General features: G+C 40.3%; 2 protein-coding genes and 1 long non-coding RNA gene across 5 annotated transcripts in view; 1 reads left to right on the top strand and 2 right to left on the bottom strand.

Moving 5' to 3' along the window:
- The window catches only part of fam110b (family with sequence similarity 110 member B), a 72,228-nt gene extending 66,181 nt beyond the window's left edge, over positions 1-6,047 (bottom strand). For all 3 annotated transcript variants that reach the window (XM_082514034.1, XM_082514035.1, XM_082514036.1), the window contains exon 1: positions 5,931-6,047. The gene's annotated coding sequence lies outside the window, so the exon portion shown is untranslated. The remainder of the gene's footprint in view (positions 1-5,930) is intronic.
- LOC309694714 (uncharacterized protein) overlaps positions 1-23,523 on the top strand; it is a gene marked incomplete at its 3' end in the record, with an annotated part of 515,021 nt that overhangs the window by 263,645 nt on the left and 227,853 nt on the right. The window lies entirely within an intron of this gene.
- LOC309693357 lies at positions 11,863-12,737 on the bottom strand. The gene is made up of 3 exons (XR_014272636.1): positions 12,540-12,737; positions 12,200-12,341; positions 11,863-12,110 (listed from the first exon to the last, which is right to left on the bottom strand). It is a non-coding gene; the product is annotated as an uncharacterized lncRNA (long non-coding RNA).

The raw sequence follows: 23,523 nt of genomic DNA, 5'->3' as shown, positions 1-23,523 counted from the left end.
TCAAGCCAGATTGAATTGATATATGCATGCATTATGAAATGTACCCTAGATAATTGTTTTTCATATTGTCATGGGAGACCACACCTACCTCCCAAGTTAACTGCAACCAAAGATAACCAGTGGAGGTAATAGTGATGGGATTTCCAGCTCTTTTTAGAGATCCGGCTCTTTCGGTTCGGCTCACTAAAAAGAGCCGGTTCTTTCGGCTCCGAACCGGCTCTTCAGGTTGTTTTGTTGCTTTAATTAATTTATTATTAACAACAATATAAAATTATGCACAAAAGGAATTACTAACGTAAAAAAAGTGGTTTTATTTATATATGTTTATATATAAATATATGCGGTGGCCCCTAGAGACAAAACACGTACAAACTCCAAAACACATTTCTAGCATTAACTGAACTTCCAAAGCAGAGCTACTAGATCACTTAAATTACACAATTGAAAGCATATGTGTGTTGTTTGTGTATTTATACACAAGCATTCATATAAATTCAAATAATTTAAAAAAAAAAGTTCATTTACCTGTTACTACCACACACCAAATCTGGTCGTTGGTACTTGTTGGCTTGTGTAGCCACTAGGTAACAAAAGCTCAACACTGCGCCCAGCATCCTGGAGCACTTCTGTTGTGTTTTATACGTGTTTTGAGCTTTTATATGCTTCTGAGTTTTTACGTGCTTCGGAGTTCGTACGTGTTTTTACGTGTTTTGGAGTTTGTACGTGATTTGAAGTTTGTATGTGCTCTGTCTGTAGGGGCCACCGTAAATATACTTTTATTTATTCACTCCACATAAAATGTAATAAATAAATCATATAATACAAAAATCAACTACACTCAAAAAAATGAAACGTTGACTTTAATTAAAATTATTTTGTCAACAGGTTCCACGAAATTGAATTATGTTAGTTTAAAGCAAAAATCTTTAGTTCATCTAATTTAAAAAAACTACTTAAGATTAACAAGACATATTTAAGACTAACTAAATCAAGTTATGTTGTATGAACATAGATGATATATTTTCAGGTTAGATAGTTTAGATTAGTTACTTCAACACATTTCTTATTTGTGGCAGTAAAATGTTAAATTTAAGTTAGATTAATTCAAATATTATATTTTCAGCCACCTTGTGCTTTATTAATTAGTTTTACATAAATCTATTTTGTCAACAGGTTCCACACAAATGAATTAAGTACATCCAACTTATTTTTTTAAATTTATTTTATTGCCAACACATTCAGTGAGCATTTGTGTAAACCCAGTCCAAAATAAAACACAACAGCTCATTAGGGTTAGTAATTAACAGTATGTAGACAGATGCAACATCAAGACTTTAAATTAAATGTCTGTATCTACCAGAAATAGAAGAAAAAAAAAACACATTGAAGATCACATAACACATTGATAAGATGACACTTGAGTTATGCACATGTGATGCTAGTAAGGTCTGTGAGTGTTTTTTTCTTTTAGTGTCTAAAATGGATAGCAAAGTTGCTATTTGCAATGATTGCTTAGGGTCAGTCCAGTAACACAATGCCAATGAAGTGCTTTCCTTTAACAATGCAAAGTGAAGTGTCCACCTCAACAGCCACAATTAAAAAAAAATTTATGTAACAACAACAACAATAATAATAATAATAATAATAATAATAATAATAATAATAATAATAATAATAAATAGTCCACTGATATTAGCAATCAAAGAAAATTACATCACCATCCCAAATAAAACTTTAACAAAACATGCCAACATTATGGTCTAACAATAAAACAGCTTGTCAGCGTTCAGTTTTTTTGCAACAGCACAGCAGTAACCATTTAACACTCGCCACTGTCAACATTTATTTTACCAGTGTTTGGGCAAAAAACTTCAGATGTAAACATTTTAACATGGAAACAATTGTTCGTCTTTAAAAGTCCACAAAATATACATTCATCCTGCATTCCCAACTTGGATGATCTGATATCCTCGTGTTGGTGTTGTTCCCAGACCATCATGAAAATGTTGTTCCAGGTTCAACATTGCAAGTGACCAATCACATTGTTGTGACGTTATTCTATTCCAAGCCATTCGTGCATTTATGAAATTCCAATGTTGCAAGGACAATATCAATTCTGCTTACTGTTTATTAAAGGGTTACGGTTAGGGTTAGGGTCAGTTGATCGGCGGACAGAGGCGGTTTCACGCAGCTTAAGTACAGTTTTTTGTTTTACGCCGGTTTTTCCCGAAGTCGCAAAAGTATGACGTCACAACATTCTGATTGGTCACTTGCAATGTTGATCCTGGAACAACATTTAGTATGATGATCTGGGAACAACACCAACACGAGGATATCAGATCAACCTCCTAACTTACCCTTATTTTTAGTATGTATTGCAATTACCTTTACAATGCACACAATGTAACACAAACTGAATATGAACATATTTCCACCTCATAACAATATGCCTTGAACGCTAATATACACACCACCCTTCAACATTTCTGGTGCAGTATCATCTCTCAATTAAATCCAGCAATATCTCAATACTTTTGATTGTCTCTTAGCTTTCAGTCTTGAGGTTAACTGAGATTCAGTGCATATATCCCACCCATTAAGAGTGCACATGCAGAGGCCAGGTCTTCCAGGTCATGCAGGACACACTAGATGGTTATACCCACTGTAGGGTAATTTCCAATAAACCAAGTTCAAAAAAGAAGAGTCTATGGCTGACGCGTGTTCCTGGTTTCCAAAAGAAATGCTTCCAGTTGCATTATGATTTGAAGACTGTTTATTTATTACAAACGGAAGATGTAACAATGAACTCCTTCCTAAAAAGCATGAAAGTTCCAAAAAATAGCAGTTATCCAGAACTAGCTGTGCACACGGTCAGAAAACCGTGAGACTCCTAACCTCTCTGTCCATGCTCCTCCCCTTCCCTCTCACACAGGGTTTCATGCTACTATTGCACTTACATAATTAAAGTGAGAGGTACCCCCTTTTAGGTTCCAATCCCAAAACAGTGACTTAAAATTACTTTATGTAAACACATATATTTTCACATTTATTAATCCTGAAAAGATGACTTATGTAATGAATCTATGAATTATAAAACAAACATGAACTCAATCGTAAATAAAAATATAAAGCAGACGTCTGGCGCTTACACCCACATCGGCTGGAGGAGTGCTGGCATCAGCTCTTTCGATGGTAAAGATAGCAAGGGTAATTTGTTCCAGCTCCCTCTGAACAGCTGTAGCTTAGACACAAAAACATAGAAAAATGGCATCCAGTTTTAAAAAAAGAAAGAAAAAGGGCCAAAGCTACCCTTTAATGACGTAAACACAATATTAGGAACATGCACCCCAGTGCACCACTATTTTAGACTACAGATTCAACGATAAATATAAATAGTTTGGGTATACAAGAAGATTTCCCAAAACATTTAAACAGGTTCCATGCAAATTACAACAACAACAACATTACAACATGCAACAACATTAGTTATTCAAAATTTGGTTTAATACAGATAAAAAACTAAACTAAAATTACCAACCAATTATTCTTTGAAGAGGATGCTTGGGTCTTCATTCAGGTAAAAAGGTAGTGCCCTGAGGACACACTCCCTCCCCTTTTCAATGGTTTCCTTCTGTAGAGAGTGGCAGAGATACAGGAAGAGAAAACAGATATACTTTAGGATGACAGAAACTCACATTATACGCAAAATGAATGACATATCCACTGCACAGATAGACATGTACACAAGACCAACTAATCATCACATGGACATGAATAGTTAACCTGTTGGGCAGGGTTTCCACCACATTATATATGTCCATAATGGAGGTAAAGACAAACTAATACATCATCTTTTTTGCATTCAAAACATAACATAAAAACATTCACTTCTGGTTTAACCTAAATCAAGGGATCAGATTTTACATATGTTTAGGTAATTTAAATTTTCCAACGTTTTGAGTACCAAACTTTGTCTTGCTTAATATAAATGTAAGTGCACTGTGCAGCTACCATACACTAGCTGTTTAAATTTGAAAATGATCTTATTAGCCATAATATTTTGCTACCAACAGAATAACGCACCTGTGTGGCTGGGGCCAAAGTTTGTCTAATTTTCTTCCCTGCAACGCCTCCTTTTTTCTTGAAGACTTTTATGAGCTGGTCAGTGTATTGGTCAAGTTGTGTAAAAAGCCTTGGAACATGTGCAGCAGTAGTAATCCTCACATATTCTGCTTCCACCTGAAAATATGTCAACAAACACAACATACTGTACTGTAAATATACATACTATATGTACACATATACAAACTAAAACTAATGTAGTAAGACCTCATTAAAGCTATAATTTTAACACAAACATTTACACAAAATGCTAATGGAGCCATTACAGCTTTTATTGTTATTTATCAAGTTCCAAAAAATATTGATCACAGCTGATCTGAAAAGAATTTCATGCCTCAGGCCCTTGAACTGCAACCTTTACCATAGTTCAGATGTGGAGAAGAAATAACAGGGGCATGGGATGGGCCACTAAAGAAAACTTAACTTATAAAACAGTTTTGTTTTTAAAAGTATAACAGTTCACATACCACATACAAGCTCAGCAATACCACATACACCACATCAGTATAGGAGGGAGCAGGTAAAGGCAGGATCTGAGATTTATAAAGAAAAAAAAAATTCATTACTTAATTTCAAGAAGCAAATTATTGTTTGAATTACAACTAAATAAAATACTACTCAGAAGAAAAGCAAGAGATTGACACTGCCATGTGCTAACTTTCTATAGAAGCAATTATCACCAGGTCTGTCGACCTCCATTGTCTGTCCACTCATATGTCTTGAATAATTTTATTAAAAAAATTAAGTGTGTACTTTCACAAACTGTAATTTATAACTACATTGATATGTATAACTCCGCTAGGAAACATGCTGTATTTACAGACCATTTTTACATAATACAGATTACTGATAGAGCAGAACAATGGTGTCACAGTGGCTTTTGCCCTTGACTTTTTGGATTTTAAATGTCACTTTATGCTATCCTTGCTATCCTATTCGATATTTCCGACTCTCGGATTACAGAAAAGGAATCCCAAGAAAGCAAATGGAAAAATAACCCCTTGAAAGAATAACCCCATGAACCCCTGTAGCTAATCCCTTAATAAAACAAAAAACAATAAAAATGTTTCTTACACAGTCCACAAAATAAGCATGTCCAGGACCCAGTAAAACTAATGTAAAACAAGCACACGCAAACGATATAACATGTCTTGTAAGACAAACGCAAAATATAACCATGCTGGACATATAGATACTACACAACATAGTCAAAGAAAAAAGTGGTCTTACCTCTCAAAGAAACAGCAGCTTGGCGCCAAAACAGCCTTTTTCAGTTAAATTTGAAGTCTTGCGCATGAGCAGGCACAAGCCGTGAAACCTTCTTGTTCTGCGCGGTTTCATTACAACTGTTTTTGCATTACTGCCACCTTGTGGATATACAAGGTATATCGATCCTAATTGACTTAACTTAAATGTTATGCGATCAAGTAACACATTAGTATTATGTACGTTGAATAATAGACACAATTACGTAGACTTGATTAGAAAAACATATGTTAACTTAACAAAAACATATATTTTAAGTAAAATGAAAATAAATAATTAATATACACTGAACAATCCACCTCATTCATTTTTTTGAGTGTATTCACATTTCAACTTTTAACTATTTAAATTTTCAGCTTTTTCCTTTTACAAATTTAAAGTGAAAGAACACAAAACACTGCAAACCACAACACAATTAAATATAAATTAAAATATGAAAACAAAAAGAACATGCATATTCTCTGTCATATGGACCTGCATGAATAAACTTTCTGAATCCTTTATTATCTGCAACCGAAAATAGTTGTGGATGATCACTATACCTTTCTAATGTGACGTTGTTGTCCCTGCCTCTCTTTCTCTCTCTCTGGCTCTGTTCCTGTGCTACTCAGTGTAACTACCGCCCCTCCCCCCTCTGCCCAGCGTAAAGCACAAGGCTCGCGTGCGGAGTGAAGCGGGAAAAAAGTGCGAGAGAGAGAGGGTGAGAAAAAAAAAAAAAAACCACGTCACGAGCCGGCTCGCGTCGTTCACGTCAAAGAGTCGGCTCTAAGAGCCATTTCGTTCGCGAACGACCCATCACTAGGGGGTAAGCCACTGATGTGCTTCCAAGCTAGAAGCCCTGCTCACATTCACTGCCAGTTAAACACCTTGGAGAAACTCACTAACCCTAACAGCAAAGTGACATGATGTGACTGGTTTCAACTCAGATATTCTGCTTTTTCCTTTTGGTGGATGAAAGCAACTCTTTGCTGTTTCTGCTTCCATGCTGATGCCAAGAAGAAGGAGAATCCTTCAAAGAAGTGACGTTCATAGTCTCAATCCACAGTGTGCCAATCATGGTAACACACTGCATGTGGTCATACAACAATCAATACACTGATCAAAAACTGTGAAATATTTATTTTTGTTTGGAGATGTGTTATATCCGTGCATGCAAGTGTTTGTTATTGAACATTGTCCTGTTCTGTTTTCTACTTTGATGCCCACCTACACCCCACAATACTGTTTTAAAACATGTTGTTTTCAGTGTCTGATCATTGTCATATAAATTAGTTTTACATGAATGTTGCTGTTTCATTTGTGATCTTTTAATGCTTACTGCGGTACACGTCTACATTCGAGACATCGATGCCTATTTATGAGACTGTGTATGCAAACAGTACATGCAGCATGCTGTAGTTTCTTTTTTAATTTGATAGACTGAACTCAGAATGTATCTGCTTTTGACTAAGCAAAAATCTGACCCAGTTTCTACCTGTCACGGTCTGGCTGGCAGACCGTGGGGATGTGGGGAAAAGGAGGACCCAGGCGCGGTACTCTGTGTATAAACAGTGCGTTTATTTACAGTGATGGAAAGTAACAATAAACCCCAGTGTATTCCCCAGACTCCCGTGTCGTGTCTCCCTCGTGCCCTCTGCTCCCGTGTCAGCAACCCCCGGTGCTCGCTGCTCTCCCAAGCCTTCCACGCTCCACCTGTGGGAAACAATAGCGGCAGCTGTCAGGACACTTAGGAATGGCAGGCATACACTTTAAGACAAAACCTAGACAGGGTGACTAACGTGGAGTCTCATGCAATGATCCCGCGTCGGTGGGAGCTCCAAGACTCTCCTAAGTAGCTCCCCCGACGAGCCCTGATCAGCGGCAGGTGTGTTGCTTCAGGTGTGGCCAGTCCCTCCGCAGGGCCACACCCCTCAGGCCTGCAGGTGGCCGAGCTCCATCCTCCAGACATACACACCCATACCTCGCCTAAACATATGAGTGGGACACAGACTAACACAGCACAGAGAAACACACATATGTACACGCACAGAGAAGGGGAAACGACACCAAAAATACATAATAATACACAGGTCCATGACTGCCCAGGGATCCTAGGTCGCCCAGTCCCAGGACCCTGACACTACCTGTATCTACTGTTTCATGATTTAACTGAAGTTTGCTAAACTATAATTGTCAGTGTTTCTCCTGCTCTCAGAGGGCAAAGGAATGAAATAGACTATTCAAACTCTCTGTCATTAGATACACAGTGTGAAATTCATAATTCTCTCAACAAATAAAACTATAATGGCAAACATGAACAGCTCTGCTTATTTCTGAGACAAAACTTTATTCTTCGACTGTTTTAATGTTTAGACAGTGCACATTTGTAGGCTGAAACTGTCAAAGAAAGCAAATATATATCCATTTACTTTCTGTTCACCATAACCTCAAAACTATATTCAAAAAATGTCTTTATCCTGTGCTGTGTGTGGAGGCTGTGCTCGATCACCTCAGTCAGTGCTAGCTAACATGACTGAGTTATGGTCTCCATGGTTACATCACATTTTACATTATTACATGTTAGCAGCTTCCAAAGATATAGCTCTCTACAGCTGTAACACTTTCACTGTTTGCAAATTATTTCATATGTTTGATAGTTATGAAGACTGGATATGTTGTAAGCTCATGCTAGGTGGTTGCTATGGTGTTTGCTGTTTTTGGGTGGAAGGCGCATCCGATTCCTGTTGTTGGCTGTCCACCGTAGGAGGGCTGCGTTCCATTTCAAAGTGCTGACAGTCTGCTGTAACTCGGATTCAAACCCCACTTTCTCCTTTAAGAAAAAGCCTTTTATAGCTGTTGGTGACACACACACTAACACACATATATACTGTCACTTCACCATAACAATGCAACTTTACTAAAACCTTTAGAGTATCTGATATAAAATAGAAACATGAAGCAACAACAGGTTTAATGATAAAGACCAGGCTCTTTAGTTAATGTTTTACAGTCCTGAATGACTCTTTGGACATTCATATAATTCACCGAAGTGGAGTTTAGAATGCACTTTATATTCAGACTGTGTAATGTTTTACATTGTTACCTTTAATAATGTCATGACTAAGGTTTACTGGCTGGAGGTTTGATGGATCAGGCGGACGATAGAGTCAAAGACAGACTTGAATACAAACAGCCATGTTCTCATTTGCAAGAATCCTACTTTGATTTTAGTTTACATTCATATTCTTTTAACCAAACAGTATATAATTTTCCTTTGAGTTTTATCCTTATTTTTATTTGTATTTTATCATATACATCTGTATTTATGTAAATACGTACACTATAGCTCTTAACTATTACAGCGTAATATTTTGCACGATATTATACATTTTTATACTTTTATATAGATATTTTTTATTATAAGTTTAGTAAGATGCACAGTCGGGGGGGGGGAGTACTTTTTAGCCGGAAAAAACATTTCACTGTGTGTTGTACTAGTTATAACTACATGTGACAAATAAATAAAGAATTGAATTGAATTGAATTGGATGTACACTGCCTTTTACTCAGGGATCCCAGGACACATCCCTGCCCCACCATGAGCCTGGGAGCATATGTGGTTATCAAATGAAAGGACTGATATTGAATATGAATATTACATGCAAATTGAATTATATTACAAATTCCTAGATATTTGTTAAATCCAGCAAGAGTAATATCGATTACATATGTCTGAATTGCTAACCCAAGCTTAATAAACATCAGTGTTACATGGGTAACTTTGATTAAAGTTTCAAGTATAAAAGAAAAGCAGCAAAAAAAAAAGCAAAATAAAAAAGAAAGTCTAACATTTTGAGGTCATTTTCTTCCCAACTGACAAGAAAAATGCTTGTCAGACTCTCATAGCGAACGATCACTATTTATGATGACTTAGAGTAGTAAGGCATGTTAGATTGCGAGTTGTGTACTTGTTTTAGTATCCTTCTGTAAAGTTAGAGTCACCATCTCTAATTTATACATGACTAACAGCATTATTAATAGCATATATCCCACAACTTAGACATTCACATTACTCACACTCTCATTACACATACATATAGGATCTTGGGGGTGGGCACGATACACGGAGTCCAAATTACGGTACCATCAGGGTGTCCAACCTCACCCCTGGCGTCGTTGCCCACCTCTCAATTTTAAATACACGTAGACATTGAGGGCCAGCAGGAGGGACTATGCGCTTACCTGCTGCTCTCTGGCAGGTAGCTCCATGCCCTCCTGGGTTTTAATTGCACCTTAGAACACACATGCATCAACACTACAATGAGCGGGTGGAGGGAGGTTTGGAGTCTTCTCTCACCCCCGTTCTCTGCGACCTGCTGGAGCGGGAGGGCTAGGAGGAGGAGTTGGCCGTCCGACTGCGGTCTGGAGTGTGGGGCCTCCCTGCTGCTGCGGAGTCGGGGCGGTCTGCCTCCCCCCACCGCAGGGAAAAGGGTAACACCACCTGGGTCTGGGTGCAGTTCCCCCTCCAGGGGCAAAGGTACCTAGACCCGGTTCGTAGAGTACGCTTGGGGAGTGTGATCGTGTGTACAGCGTCTCTTTATGTCTGTCTCCACGTTGGTTGAGTGTGGAGTGAGTGCATATGAGAGCATGAGGGTGGGAATGGATGTTTGTGTCTGTGTGTGCCTGTATGTCTGTGTCTATATGTCAGGTTGGGTGTCAGGCGCCACCTCTCTGGGGACATCTCAGGCCCTCCAAGGTTTGGAGGCCTATCTCCACCCACCACCACTTCCCCTGCCGGTGGCGGACTCCCTCAGGTGTCGGTGCGTTGGTGGTTCTTTGTGTCTGGGGGTGGGCGTCTGGGTACACACCGACTCACTCCTTGGCGGCTGCTTATCGGGGCCTGGAGCCTGGGGCTCGCTCGGGCCATTTCGGAGGTGGGGTGCCCCCGGCCTCTCGGCCTGGGGCTCGGTCACTCAGGCACAGCTGGCTGCCGGCGGAGCTCACGGGCGCGTCACTGCAACTCCCCCTGGCTTCTGCTCCGCGGCTGCTGGGTGAACCCTCATCTGGGACTCTCCTCAGCTCTTTCTGGGACAGTGGCGCGGCTGCCCCTCTGTTGGTCTTCCTTGGTCTCTTGTGTTCTGGGGGCCTCTGGATGTCTGGAGTTTTGATCTCCTCCATACCTGCTTCATGCCCTGGAGGACGGGGCTGTGGCCCCCCCACACTCCCTAGCAGATCGTTACATGGAGAAACCTTTGGAATACAAGCATGCTGATCCACACAGGTGTGCACACAGGTGTACACACGGGTGTTCACAGACGCGGACTACAGCTTTCTTGGCTGCTGCCTCAAAGCACATTGTGCGCTGTCTATCTTGCGTGCTGCACAATATCGTTTATTATTTAGTATCTACTGTTATCTACTGCTAGCTAGTTTATTGTGATGGTGCCGTTTTTTTTCTCCATACAGGTGACCCAGGTGTTTTGTTTTTTTTGTTGGTTTTTTTTTTTTTTCTTTCTTCCCCCCCTTCTCACCGTCTCTTCTCCCCTTTGGTTTTCTTTCTCTCCCTCTCTTTCTTTCATTCTTTCTCCCTGTCCTATCCCCCAGTCATGTCTGTCCCGTTTGTAGCAACTGAAAATAAAATAAATTCATAATTATAATAAAGGTCAATCAAATGGACCAATATGGCAAGGCCATGATGATCCACTTGGTAAAATAAATCTGCTTGGCATCTTTCTTGGCCTTAAGACAACAATTCTGATGGCTAAAGATCCAAACGGGACACAAAAAAAAGAAAAAAAAGAAAAAAAAGAGCATATTTCTTAACATAATTAGAAAAACGACACTTTGTAAATAAGTGAAAGTATTGTTCCTAATCCCATCTGCTTTGAAATACTGGACTTTCAAATTTACCTCATGAAAGATAATAACTCACTGTGGCTCACAGTCATTATCTCCTTTCTCTGTGATACTGTGAATAAATGCTGCTGGTAACTCACTGTGGGAAAGCTGTGTTATTAAAATGAAAACATCTGTGTCATGTGTAACACATTCACAGAGGAAGAGGACACGCAGAGGCTGTATTAAAATCAAAAATCCAAATCTTTAGTCAAAAACAGGCTTAACAGAAAGATAAGCAATCCATTAAACAGTCTACAGGGTCAAACATACAGAGAATTCAAACAGCAGTAAAAAATAACCAGACACTGAAAAACTTAACACGGTGATGTGGGAACAAAGAGACACAGCTGTTTACAAGCTCAGTTACAAAGGAGAAAAACTGTTAAACACGCAAACAGAGCAGAACACAGAAAGAGTAGAGATTACAAAATAAATATGGAAATTACTTCAAACTTACTGAGAGCAAGGGTTACCTGGACTACTTGAATATTTGATAAAGTCACTGAGTCAACAATTGAGTGTGGCTGGTAAAGATGAAAACACATACAGAATGTAAACTGTCTGAGTTTGGTGAACTTTGTTAGTAACAACGCCAAAAAACAAGACAAAACACACAAACATACTAATGATTCATAAATAATTAAAAAGCATTTAAACATTCTGTTCATGAATTTTTACAGTCTTAGTTCTGCTCATTTTCATCTTCATAATCATACTTGACACAGGGAGGTCCTGAGGTGGGCGGGGCTGTCTCTGGTGGTGTAACTATGAATGGCAAGAACAGCATCTGGCACATGCTGGTGAAACATCACAGCACACTGGCATGGTTTCCTTTCCAGCTGACACTTCAAGATTGAAGGGAACAAGAAGAAATAGTGATATGGCATGTGTCTAGAGTGACCGCATGATGGTTACTGTAGGTCACTATACTTACCAACAGCAGAAGCAGACAGACCAAGAAAAATCAGATGCTGAATGTTGCAGGAACACACTCATCTGTGGTGATCACTGAGGCCTGCCATGTTCTTTTGTTGAAGTTGGCTGGTTGGACGGCCTGACAGCGATATCCTGCCCATCTGTGGAAGTTTGAACACACACATGCAATGGCTTGTCTGAATTATGGTCAAAGTTGGATGTTAAGTTTTGTCCTTTAAAAACTTTTGTGTATTTGAAAGTACTAGAATTTAAGGCTAAAATGGCTCAGATCGTCTGTCTCTAAGAGTATCTCATTTGAAAGTGGAGACAAGTTTATCCACTGATCCGCGTCGCTTTACCTGGATGTTTTCTTTGACGCTGGATGAAGACTGCTCTCTCTCTCAGTCCTGTTCTAGCTTTGCAGACCAGTTCGCTCTGGGGTTACAGTCATCACCTGCAGCAGGAGACTGGAAATTCTCCATGTTCAGAAAAACACTCCTAAAGTGACCAACAAATAAATATTATTAAAGATTTAAACACTTCATTAGACAGTGAAAACATCTGCATCTCATTCCACTTTCCATTCCTACTCTAAACATCAGCCGACAAAAATCACAGTAAAATGTAAAGAACACACTACGTACAACATGAGAGGCCATAAATTCTACAACTCACAACTATTTCTTTTCTAGCTGTGGATGGTTTATCTTCTGCCTCTTATGAGAGATCAGATCTTCATTTTCTCTGCTTTGTCTAACCTCTACAGAGCCTCTGCATCTGTACGCATAGAAAATGTGGAATATACATTTGATGACACAGCACAGGACTTGTGCCCTCTGGTAGTTCTTCTGAGGAAACACCACAGTCTCTCACACCGTCACCATCTGTGAGCACAGGCTGCTGCTCTGCCAAATGTAGAAAATCACACACAGAAGTGAAGAGTATTGCTACTATTAAACATTAGAGCTTCTTTGTGATGTGTGTGAATGAGAGGGAGATAGGTACTGTATAATACTGAAGATGCAAGGAGTAGTTTAAATACCTGGAGTCAACCGTAAAAGGCAATGGGCACCCGATTCACATGTTAACAGTCCATACAATGGGCATTATTAGCAGAAATCAGCCCCATAGATATGGGCCAGTAGGGGCCTTCTACACCTAGTTTGTTCAGAAGGTTGTTATCATCCATTCAGATGGGGGATCACTAACAGGAGGATGGGAAGACTCCCTAGATAAATATAATATGATAATTTTAACCGGTGATTTTAACCTGCACATAGATAATCCTTCTGACCCTGCAACAAAAGAATTCTTAAACATTCTTCACTGTTTGGATTTTACCCAGCACGTCACGCAGCCGACTCACAACAGAGGACACACTCTGGACCTGGTCATCACCCATGGGCTGTCCACCAGCGTGTCCTCTGTTGTTGACTTGGCTGTCTCTGACCACTACTGTGTGTTTTTTAACATCACCGGTTTTATTCAGCGGGAGACCTCGGTGCGAACTGTGAGGAGGCGCTATCTAACCTCTGAAGTGGCTGCAAATTTTACCAGGGTTTTAGACGAATGCCCCCCTGTGATTCTACCTGCACCCTGCGATTTGATTTTTAATCATTTCAACAGCAAACTGAAGAAAAGCCTTGACTCCGTTGCTCCACTCACCACCAAAAAGATTAACGTAAAACATGCATCACCCTGGAGAAACGAAGAAGTCAAAACACTCAAAAGAAACTGCAGGGCAGCAGAAAGGAGATGGAGGAAAAATAAAAATACTATCAACCATCAAATATTTTCCGAGCAACTTAAAATGTACAATAATACACTAAGGAAGTCAAGAAATTCATACTTCGCCAAAATAATCAGTAAAAACAAAAATAATCCCAAGGTCCTCTTTTCCACCATAGATCATTTATTTAACCCTGATTTTAACAGCTCCCAAAGAACCCCACAGACTCGCTCTGTGAGCAGTTTGCAGACCACTTCAGGGGAAAGGTCAGCGCCATCAGATCTGATATTTTATCTAATCGCCATATGTTTGTAAACACATCTGAGGGCTCGATTGTACCTGAGGAGACACTGGACAGCTTTGTCCTGGTTAATGCTGAGAACTTTCAGAAGGTTTTCTCCACAGTGAGACCCACCACATGTCTTTTAGATCCAATCCCTTCTTCACTCTTTAAAACACTTTATGGATTTTTTGAGGCTGAGCTTTTATACATGATGAATTGCTCTCTTCAGTTGGGTGTCTTCCCTGCTGCCTTTAAAACGGCGGTGGTGAGGCCCCTTCTGAAGAAGAGCAATTTGGATTGTAATGATTTTAATAACTACAGACCTGTATCCAACTTACCATTTTTAAGTAAAGTCTTAGAAAAACTTGTTTTTACTCAGATTACTGATTTTCTCAATGATAGACAGATCCTGGAGATATTCCAGTCTGGATTTAGGGTGAACCACAGCACAGAGACGGCTCTCCTAAAGGTTTTAAATGATCTTAGATGTAACTGGGACGCCCAAAAGCTCTCAGTGCTGGTGCTACTGGATCTAAGCGCAGCCTTTGATACAGTAGACCACGCTATTCTTTTAAACAGACTAAAACACATGGTGGGCCTCTCTGGTGCTGTACACAACTGGTTCACTTCCTATCTCTCTGACAGAACTTTTATGGTGAGTATGGATACATGCTCCTCTAAGATCCATAAAATGACATGTGGTGTGCCTCAAGGGTCGGTTCTAGGCCCTGTACTTTTTAATTTGTATATGTTGCCTCTCGGCAGTGTCATCAGGAGGCATGGAGTGAACTTCCACAGTTACGCTGACGACACGCAGCTGTACATCTCCGTGTCTCCTGATGACACCAGACCAATGGATGCCCTTTTTAACTGTGTCTTGGATATAAGATCTTGGATGGCAGAAAACTTTTTACAGCTTAACCAGGACAAAACTGAAGTTTTAATTGTCGGTCCTGAGGCTCAGAGAGAGAAACTCTTGTCTAAATTAGAGGCATTTTCACTATGTCCTTCACTACAAGTGAAAAACCTGGGTGTTATTTTTGACTCTGAGCTTGGTTTTATCCCACATGTTAAACATGTAACCAAAATTGGATTTTATCATCTAAAAAATATAGCCAGAGTCCGCCCTATTCTCTCTCGGGCCAACACGGAGATGCTGATGCATGCTTTTATTACCAGTCGCATTGATTACTGTAATGCCCTGCTCTCTGGTCTTCCTAAGAAGAATATTTCAACTTTACAACTCTTGCAAAACTCGGCAGCTCGTGTGCTGACGAAGACCAGAGGGCGGGCCCACATTACACCGGTTTTAGAATCGCTGCACTGGCTCCCCGTGTGTTTCAGGATCGATTTTAAAGTTCTTTTATTGGTTTTTAAATGTCTTAATGGTCTTGGGCCTTCTTATCTCTCAGATCTGCTTTTACCATACGAACCCTCGCGGACCCTGAGGTCCTCTGGTACTGGCCTTTTGATTGTCCCTAAAGTCAGGACACATACTCACGGAGAGGCAGCTTTTCAGTGGTATGGTCCTCGTCTGTGGAACAGCCTGCCGGAGGAGCTCAGGGCCGCAGAGAACGTACATGTTTTTAAGAACAGGCTCAAGACCCACCTTTTTAATTTAGCTTTTACTTAGCGTTTATTTATTTTATGCTTATTTATTCTATCCTGTTATTCTATTATTAATTTAGGTTTTACCTAATATTTATTGATTTTATTCTTATTCATTTTTTAATCTTCTTACTCTATTTATATTTATATTTATATTGTATCCTGTTCTTATTTATTTTATCATTTTACCCTATATATATCGTATTGCGTCATATCTCCAGTGTTTCCTCGGAGGGCGCTCTCTGCACCGGGGCTGTTATTGACCGTGGCTGCTGGGTCTCTGGGGTCCTCTCAGCCTGGTTGGGGGGCTCCTTTGCCTCCCTCCTGCTGTGTGCCCAGCCCGGAGGCTGCGGTCTGTGACCGGCTCCCGGTGCAGACGGCTCCCTGTTATAGTGTTTCCTCACTTGGCTCATGCGAGCCCAGCCCAATTTTTACTCTTTAAGTGTGCGCGTGTGTGTATGTATGTGTGTGTGGGGGTGGGGGGATATATGTGTATTGAGAGTGTGGGGAGTGAGTTGGAGGGTGGGGTGGGCTGCTTTTAACTATGTAAAGCACTTTGTACTACATTTTTTCTGTATGAAAAGTGCTTTATAAATAAAGATTGATTGATTGATTGATAGATTCTGGTGGACATGGCAGTGTTTACAGGTAAGACCATTGCAATGGAGAGCATTTATAGGGACTATAATAAGTCATCGAGTATCAGTAATGTTAATGTGGTTACCAGGAGTGTTATTATCACGTGCTTTACCGTCTTTATGGTGCTGGCTTAAAGTTTCGGTGTATAGGTTACTCATACTGACTCAGGGTCAGTGTAAAATAAAATTCTACCTGTCTGAAAGAAATCTGGCTCCTTTAATCAGCCGGACAGATCATCAACAAACCTCAGGATGCAGCTTTAATGACCCTCTTAACTGCTGCCGGAGCATTAGTTAGAAACTTCATGACATCAAACGTCACATCAAACATCATGCAAACACTGTCTGGGAAATACTGTACAAACATTTGCTGTCCTTGACTTTAAACAATGCCTGTCTGTCTGCGCTGAACCTTTTCTAATCAGGTTGGAGTCAGGCTGGATCAGCTGAATGTGTTATCTGTAAATATCAGTATTTTTTATTTAGGTGTGGGAAAAATACTCAAGTCTCATTTAGAATTGTTAAAATGAAGGTGGTGAGGAGATGTATGACCAAAGGTACCATAATCAATTCAAAATACTGGACTTTGTGAGGTCTGTTTAAAGTAGACTAAAAATGAACTGCAGGTTCCTGAGAAGTGGACCGTGGGCACAGAGACACATGGTCATAGTTGCAGCCAGCTTGCAGTCGTTTTAAACAGACTTGCTACTCTAATGTCTGTCTCACTGTAAGTCCTGCCACAGACTGGAACCCATTGTGACCCTGAATTGAATGGGCAGAAGAAAACGAATGTTTTTTTTTTAAATTGTTCTAGAAATCCGAGCTGTCGGTGTGTCCTTGGATTTTGTGCTATTAATATTAGAGCTAGCAATCTTTCTCACAGAATCCCTACAATAAGCTATTTCCCCTGAGATTACACCAATATTTAGCTGGATGCCATGACAAACGTGCTGGGTACATGAAAGATGTAAATCAAACCACATCTTAACTCCTCACAGTTAAGGAACACATTCATATTTAACTGAAAGATAAATCAATAATTTTCCGTATATTTGTGATCAATATTTGATTACTGATTCCAAAATGGCCTTTATGGAAATCCTGTTTGGGTTTTTTCATTTTACGTCTCTTTTCAGTTTGCCAGGGCAGCTCTCCACAGTCACTGTCCACATGAGTCAGAAGCACTCTGCTGACATCAGCAGCAACATCCAATATCAACCCAGACAGCATTTTCCAGGTGCCTGCTCGAGTTTTTGGTTTTTGTCTGTGACTGGAGAGTTAGATTTTCCTGAGGGCTTTTGCAGCTCTCTGTGCTGGAGGAACAGCTTCACACAAAGTCAGTTTTCAGAAATCTGTCTTAGTGTTTCTTTCTCTGTAAAATACCTTGATGTTGTGTATGTTTAAGTGACTCCATGAATGCAGCCTATGCCTCATACGATGTAAAATGTATAAATATTGCTTGTTTTCTGGAAAATGGCCATGTTATTTTACAGGGAAGGAGACACAGATTGCATTTTAAGTAAGTTTAAGTATGTGGTGGGGCGTAGTCTGCGGTGCCATGCGAACGCAACTGCACGGCATCTGCAATCATGCCCCCCATGTTAAAACATGGAGAATCAGGGTTTGGGTAAGAGTTGCAAGTAGTTTTGTGGTGTGATGTGCGGCTGACAGCCGAGAGCTGCAGCCAGAATAAATAAAATGGATCCAACACCGAGTCTGTGGTCCTGGCGTGTCTCAGTTACCACAAAGTACACCATCAGTAACTTCACAGCAATTCAAAAGCATTAAATGTTTTGGTGTTAATAGTCTTCTTGCAAAAGTAGAGTTAATTTTACTCTAAGTAGAGTCACAATCTTTTAATGTAACTCCGAGGTGTAAAATGATAGTAGTTAAAATCAGTGAGCTGTCGCCCCGACGCCATGTCCATGAGAAAGGCGACAGCTCACTGATTTTTAATGCGTCGGTGGGTCCACTCTTTGTGTTTATGTCTTTTTTTGCGCTGATTCTGAAGCTGCAGGTTTTATCTCTCGCCAATATTGACTGAACCATCAACAAAAGAAGCCAAACGACGCTTCACATTTCGCTTCACGTAAACATCGTCATGAATTCCTTCTGACTTTTGCTGTTCTGCTTCCACCACGATAAAATCACACTTCATGCAGAGCTTTCTGTCTCCCTCTCTCAGGAATAGGTTTCCCATCCAAAAATCTCTGTTTTCTGCATTATTCGCTTGCTTATTATGCACCTGTCTACCGTTGTTTACAGCGCTGTCGGCCACAGTTTGTTTTTTGTTTTTTTACTGACTTCCAAAAAGAAAGTCTCATTTCTGTTGGTCAATACTGAACAAATGTAAACTTTTTAAAATTATGCAAAATTGCAAAACGCTCAGCTCTGTAACTTTGTTCTGCTTCACTTCAGCAGCATCAGGTAACGTTCATATGATGATTCATGGTTTTCTTTCGTTTTTGTTCTATTGCACAATATTTTGAAGGTTATCTGCTATAAAAAGCCAGGCCACGAAAATGTCCATGTTGTTCTGTGTTTTATCCTCAGTTACTTTGACACAAAGGCATCTGCTGTGATGCTCACACCTTTGATAAAGGCTCACAAGTGTCAGCTGTCTTTTTATAGATATAAAAATATGGATAAGTGTTTAGAATTATAGTCAAAGGAGCTTGTGGATGAAAAGCGTCTGGACTTCTTTAAGTTGCAACTTAAAGAAGTCCAGACGCTTTTCTTTGCAAGCTCCTTTGACTACGATGACCTGGATGACTGAGAACCTTCACAGACATTCTGTTTAGAATTATAATATTTCTGACTGTCTGAGGCAAAATTTCCCAAATTCAAATCGAATTGAATCGAATCCATTCGTGGATTGAATCGATTCGGGACCTTGTGAACTGGAATCGATTGATTCTAGAAATCAGTGATGATACTCAGCCCCACTTGTTAGTCTCGGTAATGGTGGCGGTAGGTATTGTCCGTAGAGCCGCATTCACATCATCTAGTAGATCCTCAGAGGATTTATATGAACAATTGTGTTTAAGGTACCCTATCTTGGGTGTGGATGATGATATCACCCCCCTGACCTGATGACTGCCCCTTGCCATAGCATTTGTGTTGTACCTCATTGAGCTCCACTTGTGATAGCAGATGCGCCTTCTAAATGGTGGAACACTGAGTTACTAGTTGTTTTGCAGTTAGTCTAGAAGTTGGGCATCACAGGTTCCATGTTTCCATAGCTTCCATGTCCTCTTCATGTAACCCCTTCCACTGAGATGATCCTAGCAGCGCCCTTGCACAAAGCCCTGCTTCGCCCAATAAAAGTTGCACAAACTAGCACCACTAGCGAACAATGGACTGTGAGATCAGTTTCTTGATCACCAACATGCAACTTGTCATAACCATTAATCAAAAACCACTGATCAGAGACCATTGATCAATGACCATGAGTGCCATTCACAGAGAGTTGGGGAATAGCTACAATCACAGTATTGTAAGATGGTGACAGATGTACCCTTAGCCCCCCTCCTCAAATTAAAGGTGGCCTTTCCCTTTTCATGTAAATGGCCTCCTTGACTTCCTGCTCAAACCAGCGTTCCTCCCTGTCCAGGATGTGCATATCCTCATCACTGAAAGAGTGGCCACTGACCTGTAGGTCAGGTGGGTGTGAGTGACCCAGGGTCCTTGAGCAGTGTGGACTCTCATTATTATTGTTATTATTATTATTATTTGTATTTTTGCTGCACTGTGCTGCCATTCTGTGTTCCACATTTGTATGTATACGCAGGCATGTGTGCGTGTGTGTCTGCAGGTGTGGCTGTTTCCTGTAGGCTGGGTGACAGGCACCCGTAGGCCTGGTGGGTGTGGCCCTGCAGGAGAGCTGGCCACACCTGAAGACCATGCCACTCACCTGCTGCTGATGAGGCTCGTCGGGGGAGCGAAGACTCCATGAGGAGCGTGGAAACAGGAGGGCACCGAGCACAGGGAGTGCAAAGACACTGATTTCTGGGAGAAGACACGACACGGAAGTCAAGGGAGCACATGTGGATTTATTGTCCTTTTCTGCACTGTAAATAAACTGTTCACTGCACAGAGTCCAGCGTTTGGGTCCTTCCCCACTTCCCCACGGTCTGCCTCGGTGACCGTGACAGGATTTTAAAATTTACAAACTATATTTACATTTAAAGTTATGAAATACGATTCATAACGATTCATTTTATGTTTTTTGTCTGATTTTAGATCAGTTGTGTTAATACTGTAGTCAAAATGAAAACATGACTGTAAATTCAGACACGTGAGGTAGTGCTGAAAAGGATGATACTGTGGAGGTATGTAATAACGACAGGAGAGGTCTCAGTGTCTCACTCCAACTTTATTAACTGACTCTCAGAACTTCACATATAGTAAGCGCCAAAATCTCCACCCCAGCACTTCCCTTCAACTTGGGTGTGAGTGGAGCCACCTGGTGGTCTGCCACAATACGAAACAAGGCAAAGAAAATCGTTTTAAAGGTGAAATGTAGAGGAAACATCAGAAGTAGTTAAAAATGGGCAATTATGACCTGGACCCCAGAGGGTTAAACAACTTTTTTAAGTAGCACAATAGTTACTTTTCCTAGTAATTAATTACTTTTAGAATCTTGTAATTTAGTTATTAACTCAGTTACTTTTTTTTGAAGAAGTAATTAGTATCTATAATTAATTACTTTTCCAAACAACTTGCCCAACACTGCTGGTTCTACTGTTGATGAAGCAGCAGCAGCAGCAGCAGCAGCTAACATGCTGGTTAATTTGACACAGTCCCAGTGTTAAGAGATAAACTCATCACTGTGCTGTATTTATTGTCCCTTTTATTTCAAATTTTCCATGGATTTAACGAGTACACGTGTTTTGAAAACAGAAAGACACCAGCTGGGATTTGAATGTTGCAGCTGACAGGCATTTTAGGACTGCGAGATCATAGCTGTGTGACTCCACACAGCAAAGCAGGAGGCCTGAATGTTCACTCTACGTAAAGCAGCCTGGTGTGAACAAACAGCTACGATGTGAGTCAGGTACTTGAGTGAGATGTGTCAGAGTGACCGGGTGAGTCATTAAATTTCCTTGCAACCTTGTGAACACCATGCTGACTCCTTCCGTGAAACTGGCATTCCTTACATGACTATCACTCATTAGATTTCAACATTCCAGCATAGGGAGGACGCTGCTGAAATATTACACTTTGTTAGTCAAGCCTTTCTGTCTTATGTCTACAAATTAAGTCTAAGGCACCACTTAAAGCTCTCGGGACAGCACTTGGCTGAGCACAGCACAGAAGGGATTAGTGGTGATTTTCAGAGTTTGCTTGGGTGGATGTTTATTATTCTAAAAAGAGAAGAACAGCATCACTGCGACTACGCAGGCAGGCTTTGGAGACACTTTTCTACAGTAGTTTTCTGTTTACAAAATCTGCATTGAATAGACTGAGAGCTCACTGTATGTTGTGGGCTGTAGAGCCCACCAGAGACAGTGTTGCTGTGTTTACCAAAGTATTCCTTCGTTTAACAATGTACGTATGTACGTAGAGGTTTTGCTCTGTCTGATAGTTTGTTTGGGGTTTTCGGCCTCTTCGTCTTCGCTGGGCCTCATTGAGAATTAAAAGCCTTAAAAGTTACCAGATGCAAATTCCAGAGTTGGAATCAACTGCATATGTTGTGTTTGCTTTATTTGTTATGAAGTAATGAGGAAGCAGGCCTCACCACACCAGGAAAATACTTTCCAGTTAATGGTGCATTTTAGCCTCTGAAAATGGAGAACTGCGCATAGAAATGGTTTTCATTCTTTAAAGGTTAATGCAATACTTTTGTTAAACCCTTCATTTACTGTTAAACTGCACTTAAAAAAGGAAAAACAACTACTTTTGGACCTGTCACTATGTTTACTTGATGTAAACACTGACTTGGTTGTTGAGCAGTGAATTTTACAAGACTGGCTGCACCATCACACTGATTTCGTGTTGCATGTGTGCGCTGGTGTTGGTGCTGCAGTGATCAGAAACATGTGTCCGGGCTCTCATTGTTTACAGCAATGCTTTGTTTATTAACCAGTGCTGAGAAGAAGCAAAGCAGATGCTCCGACACTTTAACGCAGGAAATCCTAGAAGAAACGACACACGCTTTACCACGTAAAGCTGTTTCCAGTATTTAATCCACATCATCATCGTTTCCTGGACAAAGTGAAATGCACAAAACAATCCTGGAGTGAAGCTAACCAAAAAAGACAAATACTTTGTACGCTTGTGGGTTTTTGGAGTAAGTGTGTGTTCCTGCGTACATGTGGAGGAGGGTCCAACGTTTGTCACTCAGGTGCTTACATGATACCAGAAGGTTTCATGGAAATGACTGCGACTGCTGAACTTTTCCCACATAGTTACTGGCTCCCAGTGAGGCTTTTAGATGATCTGAAATAGGTGAAATCATGGGAAGCATGAATTCCCACAAGCATATAAAAGAGCTGACTGTTTTCTTCACAGCCACATTCCTTGGCATTTTTCCCTGCTCTGCTCACCCAAGGGACTAATGGATGGAGAGCAAAGGGAAGGTAGAGTCTGTAAAAGTTCTCATAAATGTCTTGTTTTTTGTTGCATTTGTACAACCGACATTAGAACAACAAAGTGATCTATTTTTAGTTTTTTAACTAACTAAAAGCCTCAGTTCTTCCTCACGGTTACTTCAATAGCTTAGTTTCTCCCAAGTTTCCGAAAATATTAAATAATTCATGTTTTTATAGATGAAATATCATCAAATGATAACCATGCATTTATATGCACTTAAATATGCTGACATTTTGTCAGACTTACAGCTGCCAGTCATATTCCAAGATGAAGCTTTGTTGGAATTATAATATACATTATTAACATTTCTACCAAATGAACAATCTACATTTCATGTTTCTTGGCAGGATCTCCTTCATCCTGCCAAGAAACCTTCTGTCCTGATGAATCAAGAGCTTTTTGAATGCCCAACACATAAATCTCACTGCAGTGGACTGAATCATGTGTACTTGCTGGTTCTTCACCTGTTCCATAGTGAGGAGAAGTATTTG

Source organism: Aulonocara stuartgranti (assembly GCF_965226115.1).
Source record: "Aulonocara stuartgranti genome assembly, chromosome: 18".
In the NCBI taxonomy this organism is placed as follows: domain Eukaryota; kingdom Metazoa; phylum Chordata; class Actinopteri; order Cichliformes; family Cichlidae; genus Aulonocara; species Aulonocara stuartgranti.
Note: the sequence above shows the minus strand (reverse complement) of the source record. Positions and strands in the feature narration are given on the sequence as shown.